The sequence below is a fragment of the Vicia villosa genome, linkage group LG3, assembly GCF_029867415.1.
Source record: "Vicia villosa cultivar HV-30 ecotype Madison, WI linkage group LG3, Vvil1.0, whole genome shotgun sequence".
In the NCBI taxonomy this organism is placed as follows: Eukaryota; Viridiplantae; Streptophyta; class Magnoliopsida; order Fabales; family Fabaceae; genus Vicia; species Vicia villosa.
This window is the reverse complement of record NC_081182.1, coordinates 208,265,220-208,278,856: the sequence shown is the minus strand read 5'-3', so window position 1 is coordinate 208,278,856 and position 13,637 is coordinate 208,265,220. Positions and strand designations below refer to the sequence as shown.

General features: G+C 35.5%; 1 pseudogene; it reads left to right on the top strand.

Moving 5' to 3' along the window:
* Positions 1 to 11,594, top strand: part of LOC131659839 (serrate RNA effector molecule-like) — a 36,148-nt pseudogene extending 24,554 nt beyond the window's left edge.
* The last annotated feature ends 2,043 nt before the right edge of the window (positions 11,595 to 13,637 follow it).

The window sequence follows — 13,637 nt, the reverse complement described above, 5'->3', positions numbered from 1 at the left end:
AAACCTGATAACCGTGTCGGTTTCGTTTTGGGAAATGAAGAAGATGATGAAGAAAAGGGGAAATGAAGAGGAAGAAAGCAGAAAGTAGAAGATGTTGCTCTGAGAGAGAAAGAAGAAGAAAGAGACAAAGAGGGGAAGGTTGAGGGAGAGGAAGAAGACAGACAAATTGAAAGAAAAGAGAGAGAGAAAGAAAAACGTAGCATAGGAAGTAGTAAAGGAAAGGAAAAGGAAGTAAGTAAAGGGAAACAAATAAGGCAGCCACGTGGCTCATTAAGAAAGCAAATGGGCATTTCGGTCTTTTCCAGAGCATTAAACTTTCTTATATTGTAGATTTGCAGCCCTAGTGCTCAGACAGGTTGTACGACTTGGTGTCTTTGAATTAGACGAGGAAGTTGGTGAAGGCTTTCTCGGAGTCAATCCAAATGTTTAAGGATATGTACTACGTTGTCCAGTCGGTGTTGAAGAAGGCTGTCTCTTCCTTGTTTAGATGGGAAGTCAGGAATGAAGAGGAGGGGAATCCTCTCATAGCGGGGATGAAAGGACGAGGAGGCACCAGGTTTAAAATTTTCGTTTTGCTTGGAGCAGGGAGCACTTCTCTTGTCCTATCGAGCAATATCTGGCCAGGTTGGACCGTTTAGACGGGGATGATCGAGCCAATTATGGTAAGTTAGTGACTAAGAGCGGGGAAATTATTTGCGACGAGGGTGGGGAACCGATGCTGGAGGCCCACATTATTAACACCAAGGAGCTCGTTGAGTGTACCACACTCGGGGAGGCCTTAGAGCTTTTGGGTAGTTTTTGTACTCGCTAAGTTGTAAATATTTTATTGTTTCTGCCTTCTAATTCATGCTTGTTGTGTTTGCAGGAAAGATTTCATCAACTCCGAAGTGTATGGGGAAGATGGTAGATAACTGAGTGAAGAAAAGGCAGAAGATTTCCAAGAGTCGTCTTAGCGAAATGGTTGTTCCGCCTCTAACATGGTCGGGGAACTCTTCGTCCTATCTTGCTGTTAGGAAGTCCTCTCATCTTCTAGTGAATTTGTCCAGGAAGCGTCACTGCTTGGAAGATGTGGTGGACTTGTCCGGGAGAAGGATAAGGATAAGTACGAGCTTCCCCTTGCTTCCACAGGAGGGATTTCTTTGAAGGTTCCGCTTTGAGAGTCCCCAGGGCAAAGTCCCTGTACCTCGAGGAGAAAGATGCAACTACTGGCTCAAGACGCCTCTGCCATGATTAGGGTCTTGGGCATGACAATGGTCTATGCGGGTAGGGGACCTCCTAGGAGCTAGAGCTAATGAGCATCCATATGGCTAATTTGGTTATCGAGGTGAAGTTGAAGAATATGGAGTCTGAGAAGACCCTTCTGGAGAGGAAGGAAGAGAAGTTGATGAATGAGATGTCTGGTTTGAAGGAAACCTATGTCTCCTTGACTAGTAAGAGGAAGGATCTTAGGGACAGGGTTCCTCCTTTGGAGGTCGAGGCTGCATCGTCCGAGGATGAAACTAATGAAGTAAAGAGTTTTCAGCCCCAGAAAGATCTAGTCGATCATAATCTGAAGCTCAAGGAGGATTTTCTAGCATTCTCGGAGCAGGATTATAACAACATTGTTGCGTAATTGAGGATTTTGAACCCCGGGGTTGAGTTTACCACGACCAGGATTAGTTTCCTGCATAGTGTAGAAGAAGGTCGAATCATTGTCCCCGACTTTCTTAGGATAGTGGACAAGGACGGATGTGGTAGCCAACATAGTCAGAAGGAGTCACAGTCTAGCCAGGAGCCGCAACCTAGCCAGGAGCCACAACCCAACAATGGGGAGCCGCAGTTTCACATTGAATGAGATCTTTCTTTGTTTACTGTTTGTCCGACCTACATACCATATATTTGTAATGGTTTTTTGGAGGGATCTGTCTAAGTTATGTAATTTTAGCATAATTTTGGCCATTGTGGCCGTTTCTTTAACTTTGACGGGGGCTCGACATCCGTTTTTTGAAATCCTGGTCTTCAAATCAAGATGTCCTACGAATTATTGGGACATCTGATTTGAAACAGTATGCAATAGATAGATATCCATGAATTAGAACAATGCTAGAAAGTAATTGAACACACAGGATTATTAACCTAGATCAGTGTACAATAACATCTACTTTGGGGGCTACCAAGCCAGGAAGGAAATCTACTATTAGCAGTATCAATTCAAATTACTATGCAAACAACCTCTGGTTCACATGTAAACAACCTACAGTTTAATAACTTCTCACTTAATCCTTACCCTGTACAACTTCTACCTAAGAATCTCCTAGATAAGAGAGATCCCAATCACTTCCAATCACCACAGTGATGTCTCACACTAACGACACATGCTACGGAATTTGATGGCCCTTGACCATAATTATCAATTACATATAATCCACAATTAAGACTTTCTTAATCAACAAATAATTGATCTTGCTTAAAATCTTTGATCAAGAACAACAACTTAAGTTACAAGCAACACATACTTAAATAACTGTATCAATGATACCTAAGTGACACACATACATTCAATACTTAATAGCTTATGAATGCATGACAAAACTTACAACTCCATAAAATAGTCCATCTCTTATATCAACATGATAATAGAGAGACTCAAAATAACATGACAAACCCTAACCTAATCCCATAAGCTTTACTTTTCAAAAAGTTTGCAGCGTTCTATTTATAGCACACATCTGGTCTGGAGTTGGGCTTCAAAACACAGTAGGGAGACTGCTAGAGATATGCAAAATATTCTCCAATAAAATAGATCGTCAATTATTAGTTTCCTAAATATTCTCCATATTTAGAAACTAATCAAATCTCTTTGAATAGATAAAATCTTGTATCCTTATATTAAGCATTATATTGAATTGCATAATATTCTCCAAATATTATGCATCTGCAACAACTTAAACAGAATCCAAAAGCCCAACTTAACACTTACTCATGATGTCGAATGATCCTGCATAGGACATCTTGTTTGACATGTTATACCAGACGTAGTAAGTAGAACATCTTGTTCAACATATCAATCAACATATATTTTCTACAATGTTGAAGCATTCTATCCAACATGTTGCGGCCTAATTTGTTTTACTAAAATTAATGCCAACAATACAATCAGAGAATTATCATTATCATTTTATTTTATAATATTAGCACAAATTTGACCTTTTGTGGTCGTTTTCAATTGCGTTTTCGGCCATGGTGGCTGTTTGGTATCTGGGCTTCCCTTTATTTATCTTGCTTGTGTATGACTTATTTCATTTAATCTTTGTATGTGTTGTATGTTCGTCTGCTTGGAGCATTTATTTATTTATTTAGCTAAGTGTATGGGGGGGGTGCTCAACAGTACTGTTGTTTTGACGGTGCGGGGAACAATCAAACGGTCGGGGTAGGTTTTCGAGCATAAGGGCAAAGCTCGGGTCCCATTTGTGATCTGAGTTCTGCATCGTTAACTTTCAATCACAAGCTGGGAGTTCTGTCCTTGTGGTACGATGATGGTGGGGCTCATTTGAGGGTCTCCCGTCAGAGAAGAACCTACTCGTCCAAAGAACGGGAACTTGTCTTTTGTTTTTGATGCAGTGCCTATACCTGGGCATGCTTCTATGGTCATAAGATGTTGTGCACGTTGTTTGATCAGGCATACCGACTGTTATGGCCTAGCTGTAGTATTGTAGTTTTTCGGCGTTCCATGGTCGAGCGAGTTCTTCTCCGTCAAGGCGTTCGAGGTAGTAAGCCTTGTTCCCTGTCTTTGCTCAGACACACAATAGAGGTCTTACAAATTTGTGGCGAGTTTTCCTTCATAGGAATATTCGTGATTTCCTCTTAAGAAAAGGTTGTCGACCTCCAAGTCTCGTCATATAACTTTGGCATCGTTCCTTATGGTAATTTTTTGTTTTAGCGAGGCTTCTCGAAGAGATGCTCCCGATCGGACCTCTTTGACCAGATCGAGCTCCTCTCTCAACGCCTCTTCATTTTCTTCGCTGTCTAGGAGAGCTTCAAACCGTCTGGACAACTCGGGTATCTCGATGGGTATCACAACCTCAGTTTTGTAGGCCAGTCGGAAGGGGGTTTCCTTGGTTGTCGAGTGAGGGGTCGTGTGGTAGGCCCAAAGCACGTTATGGAGTTCCTCGACCCATCTATTTTTGATCTCGTCCAACCTTCATTTGAGGTTGCGTAGGATTACTTTGTTCGCTGGCTCGGATTTCCCGTTCATTTGTGGGTGCTCGAAGGATACAAAGTGTTGTATGGTGCCGATCCTTGAAACGAACTCTTGGAAACTTTTGTTCGTGAACTATATCTCGTTGTCGATGTAAATTGCTTGGGGAATACCGAAACTGGAAAGTATGTCTTGCTTGTAGAAGCGGAGAATGTTTTTAGTTGTGATCTTGGCCAGACCCTCAGCTTCCATCCATTTCGTAAAGTAGTTTACACCCACGATGAGATACTTGTTATGGTTGGATCCTACCGCGAACGGTCTGAGGATGTCCATTCCCCACCACGCAAAGGGCCGTGAGGATGACATGGTTTTAAGCTCATTAGGCGGTGCCAGGTACATGTCCCCGTGGCGTTGGCATTTATCGCACTTTTTTATGTGCTCCTTTACGTCGAGCTGCATGGTTGGCCAGTAATATCCTGCTTGTAAGTCTTTTCCGAGGGAATTTCCCCCAATGTGGTGGGCGTTGAAGCCTTCATGGATTTTGCCACTGATCTTACCAATTGATCGAAACCTGAAGTGGGCCAGAGAGCACGCGTACAATGTTGATGATGATGAGGACAAGGTGTACCTACAGGGCACTCCGATGATAAAGTCAACAAGATGCATGGATACGTGAGAGTGTTTAGGATTAGATTTGAATATCCGACCCTCTCAAATGAGAGGGTATTTATAAAGTCCCCTGCGCAAGGCTACTGGTCCCTAGTTTGGGCTGGACATACATGACTCAGGCCCAAAATAGGTTACTGCCACGAATTTCTGCGTGACAGCGGGGTCGAGAAGGACATGCTCGACGTCCTGGATGGGCTGCCTAAGCAAGGGAAATCTAGACCTTGACGCAGGCAGGAGCGTAATTCGAGGGCAGCAGTGATCTGGTTGGCCAGGTGGTCCAACCAATAAGGTGTGCCCACCTGAGGGGCAGAGGTGAATGCTTTCGGTTGCCCCTTGCTGATTGGGCAACTCTTTTTGAGTTGTCCTAGATTCAGAAATGCATTGGATCACGCTTAGCCATTGGGTCAATCCAGAACAAACACTTATTAAAATAATATAAAAACTCAAAATTGAATTAAATCAAATATCTTAAAATAATAATTCTCTAATAGAAAAAACTTGCTATTTTCCCTAATATAAAATTTGGAAAGAACCATATAAGAGAAAAAAAAAAACTAAAATTTTTAAAATATACATTTTTGAATATTTCCTATAAAACATAACAAAATCACCTAAAATAAATAAAAAAATTTATTACATTCTTTGAATAGTCATCTTTATATAGTAGCCTCTTAATTTATTATTGCAATATTTCAAAATACACATTTTTCCCATATAAAAAAGGATAAATATCATTAAAAAATATGGAAAAAGAAATTTATTTAATAAAATATGATTTTTTGCTAAAAAAATATTTGTAAAAAAGACAAAATACTAAAATAAAAAAATAATATTCTTTGACTATATCAAAATTTAATAAAATTGTAAATTTTCTAAAATCATGAACAATGAGTTAATTTTAAAATCATTCTAAAAAGCATTTTTTTTAAAATCATTCATTCCCGGAATAAATAATCACACGTGTGTCACATTCACAACCGTCAAATTTTTCATTTGAAATGAAGTCAAATCCTGATCGTCGAAACTGATACTCGTCTGAGTATATAAAGAGATTCTAACCTAAGAACACAACATTCCATTCCATTCTCTGACTCACCTCTATCAAATTCTAGAGAGAGAAACAAACACAAGTTCTAGAGAGAGAGAGCATAGGTATGTGTTTTTTTTTCAATTCTTGAGTTCATTATTGTTTTTTTTTGTTGATTATTATTATGAAGTTGAAGTTGTTTGAATTGTTGTTCGTCGAATTGAGTTCTTTATTTTTTTGAATTTTTTTCAGTAATTTTTTCTTATTGATTTTCATTTTTTCTTTGATTTTATGTTTTTGTGAAATTTATTTGAATTATGAACTTGATTTTTCGTTTTTGATGTTTTTGGTGATAGGTAGACGTAATTGAATGCAATTATGAACTTATTATGTTTAAGAATTTGTTTATACATGATAAGAGTAGTTTGTAATATGAATCATTTAAAGTTTTTTTTAAGTGCGGATATTTGAAATTAAATTAAATTATGAGCACTGTTTCAGGCTCCTGCATCTATAAACTGTAGACTGTGAGTGGAGTGAAGTTTTTGTACAAGAAGAATCATGGAGGCATCCTTGGAGATGACATGTGAGTTACACATAGATATATTGATTGAGTGTATGAAAAATTTACGATATCGTGTTACTTCAAATCTTAGACACAATTCTCTATTAGTCTAATTTGGAAATTCTAATGGATTGAGAACGATCTTATATAAAATATTATGATGGAATTTTCTTACATATATGCTTTTATATGAAGATTGACGTATTCAAAAATATGATATAAATTTTATTAATTATTAGGGTTACACATAGATTAGATTTTGTTTTGTTTGAATATTTTGGATGTTGGGAAAATGAACCGTGAATAATGAATTCAATGTTTGGATTGGGGGGTTTTAGTTTTTGATATAGTTGGGATTTATTTTTTGATTTTGTTGATGTTAATATAGATTTTATATGTTTAATTGTCTTGATTTAAATGTGTATCTTAAAATTTTTAAATTATAGAACTTTCAATTGGACATGTTTGAAATATTTTTTAATGGAGATGGTGTAATAAGCTAAGAAATTTTTTGTCTGATTAGAATGTATCTAACATATATGAAATGTGTTTTTCAATTGACTGCCAATTTCTATAAGATGATATGATTTTATAAGCATCATGTAGATTAGCATTGTTTGTGTATGATCAATTTTTTCATTTCATTTCATGTACTTATGTTTAGCTTGACTTTGTTTTTGTTTTTGTTTCTCAGATGATAATAAGGTAAAGGGGAAAGGGGTCAATAGATTGAAATGATGTTAGACTATCGTTCAGAAGTCTAACGTTGATGCCCGCAGTTAAAATGGTGGCTAAATCACCTATCACTTGTAAAAGAAATGGGAAGTATCCTCGTGTGTCTCATAAGTCAAATAAAATATGCAATAGAGTATGCAAAAGACCGCATTCGATGGTCGGGGTTATCAATGAAGTGGAATATTTAGATCTATCAAGCCAAACATTGTAATGGTGGTAAGCTTTAATACTTTACCATTTTAAAAGCAAATCCACGTATTGATTGCTTTTTATGACTCTTCTAGGCTCATATAATACAAAGAAAATCCACTTATTAATTGCACATGTCCGATGAAGTTTTAAAAAAAAATTCTTCAAAAGGAGGTAACAATGAAGAACACCATATGCATTCTAATATAGATGCATTTGAGGGGAAGAATGAGGTCTCATTCAATGGCTGTGCAAAGTCATTAGTAGAAACGGTAAGGCTTACCTTCAATAATGAAAGACAATTTTGTAAAGTCCTTTATAATTTATATTTTCCAAATATTAGTTATTATATTTTTTAATATGTGTAAAAAATCAAAAATAACTTATAATAAATAATAGAGGGAATATTAAATAGGCTAAATAGTACTCCTCCGTTTCTTATTATAAGTTGTTTGAGACTTTTCCCACTTATTAAGAAATGTAATAATTATTGTATAAAATATAAATCATTAATATTATTTTTCCTATTATTTTCTTAAGTATTTATTATACTTTCTTGTTTCCCTACTTTAAATTTATCTTTCACATATCTTTAATGAAAGACAATTTTATAAAATCCTTTATAATTTATACAATAATGATTACCTTTCTTAATAATGTGTGAAAAATCAAATACAACTTATAATAAAATATAGAGGGAGTATAAAATAGGCTAAATAGTAATCTCCCCATTTTTTATTATAAGTCGTTTTGAACTTTTCACACTTATTAAGAGATGTAATAATTATTGTTTAAAGAAGAAAAATTATGAAGGAGTTTACCAAATTGTCTTTCACTAATAATATGAGGAAGATAAACGCACATAATTAAAAGAGGAGAATATAATAGGAAAAATAAGATTAATGATTTATTGGTTTTTACAAAATGATCTATATTGTGGTACCGATATTTTTTTCAAAGTGACTTATAATAGGTAAAATGAATTATTTGAAAGTATTTGTGAAACATGTTTTTAAATAGGTTTTCAGGCCAGACCCATATTTTAAAAAGGCTAGAAAAAAAGAAGCCTAAAAAATGCCAAAGGCCATACTCGTTGACTCGGGCTTTAGAAATTTATCGTAGGCCAGATTCAAGCTTAGTAGCCCGTCCTCTCCTATTTCTATCCTAGCATTCTCATTCAGGTTTGATCTTTAATTATTTATTTTTTCAATGAATTTTTTAGAATGATAGGCGATAATTAGCCTGCAAGAAAGAAAGGTCAGTGTGGATGATTAAGAATATTATGTTATAGATTAATGGTCATACAAGACAAGATATGATTAGTAATGAAATCAGTTTGAGTGGAAGTCCATATAGTTATCATTCTGTAAAAGCGTCAATAAGGATGTTAAACTAGACGACTGATAGTCGAATGGTTAAAGATGGAGCAATACCAAAGAAAAACTGTCCTAACCAATTAGAAAGATACAATGTTAAATGGTCTAATTTTTGTATGGTCATTCAATATTATGGGGCATCATTTGCTTCATGTATTCTAACCCACTAAATGGGGAAATTCTTTAGTTGTTATTTTTACCGGGCTCATGGTCATTGTCTAATTATTTGGAGAAATTTAGATTGTTTGAAAGACAAGGATTTATTTTTTTTCTTGAACTTTGAAGGAAGAATTTATGCTAGACAAATGTTCTGATGCATTTAGTCATTAAGGAAGTTGAATTGTTTGATAGTCTTTGATTTTTTTCCTTTGCTAGAACGTTGAAGAGGATTTCTATTCGAGCAAAGTTCTTCTGATTCATCTCTTCATTTCTTACTAGCTCGTGAAATGTATAAGTGTTTTGGTTCATCAAGCTTATGATTCTTTTGTCTTGACTCTACTGTTGATTCCATTAATGAAAGACAATTTTGTTAAATCCTTTATTATTTATATTTTTCATACAATAATTGTTACATTTCTTAATATGTGTGAAAAATCAAAAACAACTTATAATTAAAAATATAGGGAGTTTTTGCCTTATGGAAAAGGATTTTTTGCTTGATTTGCAAAGTGAAGCACTGGTCATGTATGTTTTTGTCTTCTCTCGCTCTGTGTGTGTTTCATCTTGCTCTTCCTCCTCATGCTTATTAAATTTCATTGAATGATGATAGTACTTGAACTACTAATTTATGCAGAAATCCAGGTTTAAACTATGTATCCACTAGATCAGAGGAAGCCACTGAGCCAAATTTAGATGAGGAAACAGAAGCCGTTGGGAAATGAAGAAGACGTGGTAGGGGATATAATAAGGATAATGATTTCTCTGATGCTCCTAATGCGCATTCTGTTAGTTTTGAACCTAGAAAGATACAAGCAGAGATTCAACAAGTTCAGGTTGTTGTTCAGAAACCTGACAAGTTAAAAGGGATTGGAAGATAATATTTTATGCTCATAGTGGATATGTAGGTCTTGCAATAATCATCAGTGGTGGCCCAACATCGATTAAGGGCTTAGAAGGTGTTGAGCTGCTGGGCAAACTAATAACATATCTTTGGCGGATTCTGGTGTATATTATTATGGAATGCCTGGGACTAACTATACCAAGGGTTTTAGGCATGTGAGACCAAAAGGAGAAAGGCTTGAAGAAACTGGTAAATCGGGGTCAGAATGGGAGAAAAAGCTTGATTCATTTTTGCAGAGAAGGTTGGAAGGCTAGGATCCCTTGCAAGTAAGGACTGCAAAAGAGAAGATTGATGTTGCAGAAGCTGACATGTTGGATCTATATGTTAGAAAGATTAGGGATGAAAATTATGGATAGAAATATGGATATGGAGCTAAGGGTTGCACAAATATTTTTCATGCAGTTGAGTTTGTGTACAAACATCTCAAGCTAAAACAAACCGAGCTCGTGTTGGAGCCAACATCAAAATTGTGTGAAGATCTTTATTTTCAAAATTACATGAAGTATTAATTAAGCCTTTTTTTTATAGCGATTAGTCTTGCAAATGGTAGTGGAAATATCACATTGATTGACCTTACCCTTATTGTAGTGATCCTGATGCTCCTGATGGAACCCATGTTTTGCAGCAATCTCTGGTATAATGGAAATTCTATTTACCATACAATATTTATCTTGAAAAATATCATAAATGGTCTGCACATCTTTGTGGTTTAATCTTGGCAAAATATTTATGAATATGTATTTATGGTTTAATTCTCAATTACTCAATTGTCCAATTTCTTCCTTCCCTCTATATAGAAGGACAAGCGCAGATTACTGGATGGTCGATTGAAAGATGATTGTGGGAATCAGCGAGACTATGATAGAAATGACCGAACAAATGGAGACAGTTCTCCATCCCGTAAAAGGCGGTTGGGTAGCTGTGATGAAACCATGTTTGATGCGTATGGAGGGCCGAATGTACCTCAATTCTCCTCAGATATGCACCCTCCTCCATTTTTTATGCCTGTACCTGGTATCGGTTTGGTTGCTCTTTCACTTGAATGTATCAAATTAATAGTGTTATTGAGTTTTTTTGGTACTTATATAATTCACATTTATTCAAGCCTTTGGGACCCTTTGTTCCTGGTCCACCAGAAGTTGCGATGCATATGTTTAGGGATCAATGAGCATCTTCATTTAATACCTTAGAGATGACTACGCGTTCCGGTCCTCAAATAGGGGGGACAGCCTTCTATGATTGTTGTTCCTCCAACCTTTAGACCTGATCCTCAACGGATGCGAAGGTAATTATTCTGCTGGACCTTTAGACATGATGCCTTTTTTCCCGATCCATGAATTTGATATACTTTTTGAGTGTTCTCCGGTAGAATTGCTCTTGCTTTTAAAATTATTCTAACTTGGGAGATGAAACTCCTATCTTTTGCCTAATATTTTTACACATTTATTTTGAGCTTTTATGAGTTTATTCAGCCATAAATGGCTTAGTATTCTGCTTACTTTAAACCAACATCAAATTTATACCAATTCATAAAAAATCACCACCTCGGAATCAAATGCTCGTTTATGTGGCTGGGTGTTAGGAGTGAAACTCTTTTGGGTTATTAAAATACCGTGTGGTGGGAGTATTTCTACCGTGGATGCTTGCATGTATTCAGTACTCAAGTTATTCATTCATTATCGAACTGAGTTGTTTGTTGGTATGTGAGTGTTTAACTCATTTCCTAATGGTGATGCAATTATCAAGATTTGGATTCCCCTGAAGAAGTTACTATTATTGATTATCGGAGTTTGTAAGTTTCACTGGGATGTCGCATTGAGATAAAATTGATAGCATATTGTTTCTCTCAATGATACTTTGTCAGAGCAACAGTCTAGTTGTTTAACAATGAGGTTAGATCTTATTTCTGTTGTTCCATAGATGTTATAAAATTTATAAATTTCTTAAGCAAAATGTTACCTGACTGGTTTTCTTATATTTTTTAAGATGATTACATTAAAACTTTATAGAACACCAATCGGGGGTGTCAAGCGAGAAGCATACTATAGGGCCATTTTTTGAGCAACAAACCTTTGTGGGAGACACACCACTTTTCCACCTAAAACCTTAAGGTGAGCGGGTTCTCCCGCTTATAAATGCTCAAGTCACCACATTCCTATCAAATGTGAGACTATTTCCCCACACCCACATTTGTAATTCTTAATAAAACTGAGATATTTATAGAGAGATCAATCAAGACTATCTCCCGCTCCCAACTGAAAAACATTTTGGTGGATAATAAAAAATGTTTAAGACAATATGTTGGCTTCGCACCAGATTTTGCTAGTTCTATTGATTCTGGATGTCAGTGTTCTGTGTTTTGTTCCTCCCAATTAAGCTCAAGGTCAGCCCAAATCCAAGGGGAGTAAGGCCCGTCGCCTTTTAGGTCTCATTTTCTTGGGCCTTTGAAATAAGCCTCAAATGCTGAAAAAAAGGCCTATAAATTAATATAAAAACATAATAGCCAAGCGGTAAGCAAGCCTCCGTTAAGAAATGGTTCACGAATTCAATTATGCTAATTTTATATATATATATATATATATATATATATATATATATATATATATATATATATATATATATATATATATATATATATATATATATATATATATATATAATTTAATTTTAAAAAAATATTAGTTTGAAAATATTGTATATTAATTTGCCTTAGGCCTCAAAATACCTAAATACATTGGGTCAGCCCTGATTAAGCTATCCATCTTTTGCAAACGACCCACCTCATCATAAAATTTATTGAAAGTATTTTAATGTTTGTGAGCAATAATTATTTGAGATATATGATCTATTTGTTTGCAAACGACCCACCTCATCATAAAATTTATCGAAAGTATTTTAATGTTTGTGAGCAATAATGATTTGAGATATATGATCTATTTGACCAAAATTTTAAAAGTAACATAAGTTTTAAACTTGTTTTAGTTTGTGTGATCTAATTATATCCAAACTTTGTTTTTGTCCTGAACAGTCTGGCTGTTAATCCCGCCCTACCATATTGTTTCCTTCATATTATATCCAAACTCTGTCTTTTATCTCTCGCATGAAATTTTGTGCGATATGTCTAATACATTAGACATGAGTAGAATGGGGTCGTGCAAACTATTAGAAGGATTGTTGTATGCACTCTCAATAGAAACATATATGTCGGAAGTTAAACAGAGACTAGATTGCAGAACAACATGTGTTCGGAGATTCTTGACAAAGAAACTCCAACCTCCATCGATCTCTCCTTCCATTAGAGCAAAGACAATTGGGAAAACATTGTTGTTTCCATCTTGTGCAACTGCCATCAGTAGGTCCCTTTATATTTCCCGTACAATGTCTATTCGAATAATAGGTCTGTAGAACGCAAACCCTTTAATGCAAGGTTGAAACGCCTAGACCAATCAATGGAATATTACATTGTCATTGCTTACGAGAGGTAAGATTTCTTAACATATAAGATCATAACTTAGTTTATAATGATCTTGTTTCTGATTAGTTGTAACACAAGTATGTTCTTGAGAAATAGAGTCGTTCACCCAAGAGTCACTTCTCAACTTGTATGATGCTTCAAGCATAAACATACACTCCTCATTCGCACAACTAATTTTGTACTTCTCTGCATTTTTTTTATCTACTTTAAAATCAATAGAATTCACCATGTGGAACTTTTTTAATAGCTCATACACAGTCGTCTTTTGAACGAAACTTGTTTCCCTCTTTTAATTGTTCATCTGACTACACATACCGATTGTAGAATATATATATATTGATGATTCATCTTCGTCCAAATTAAT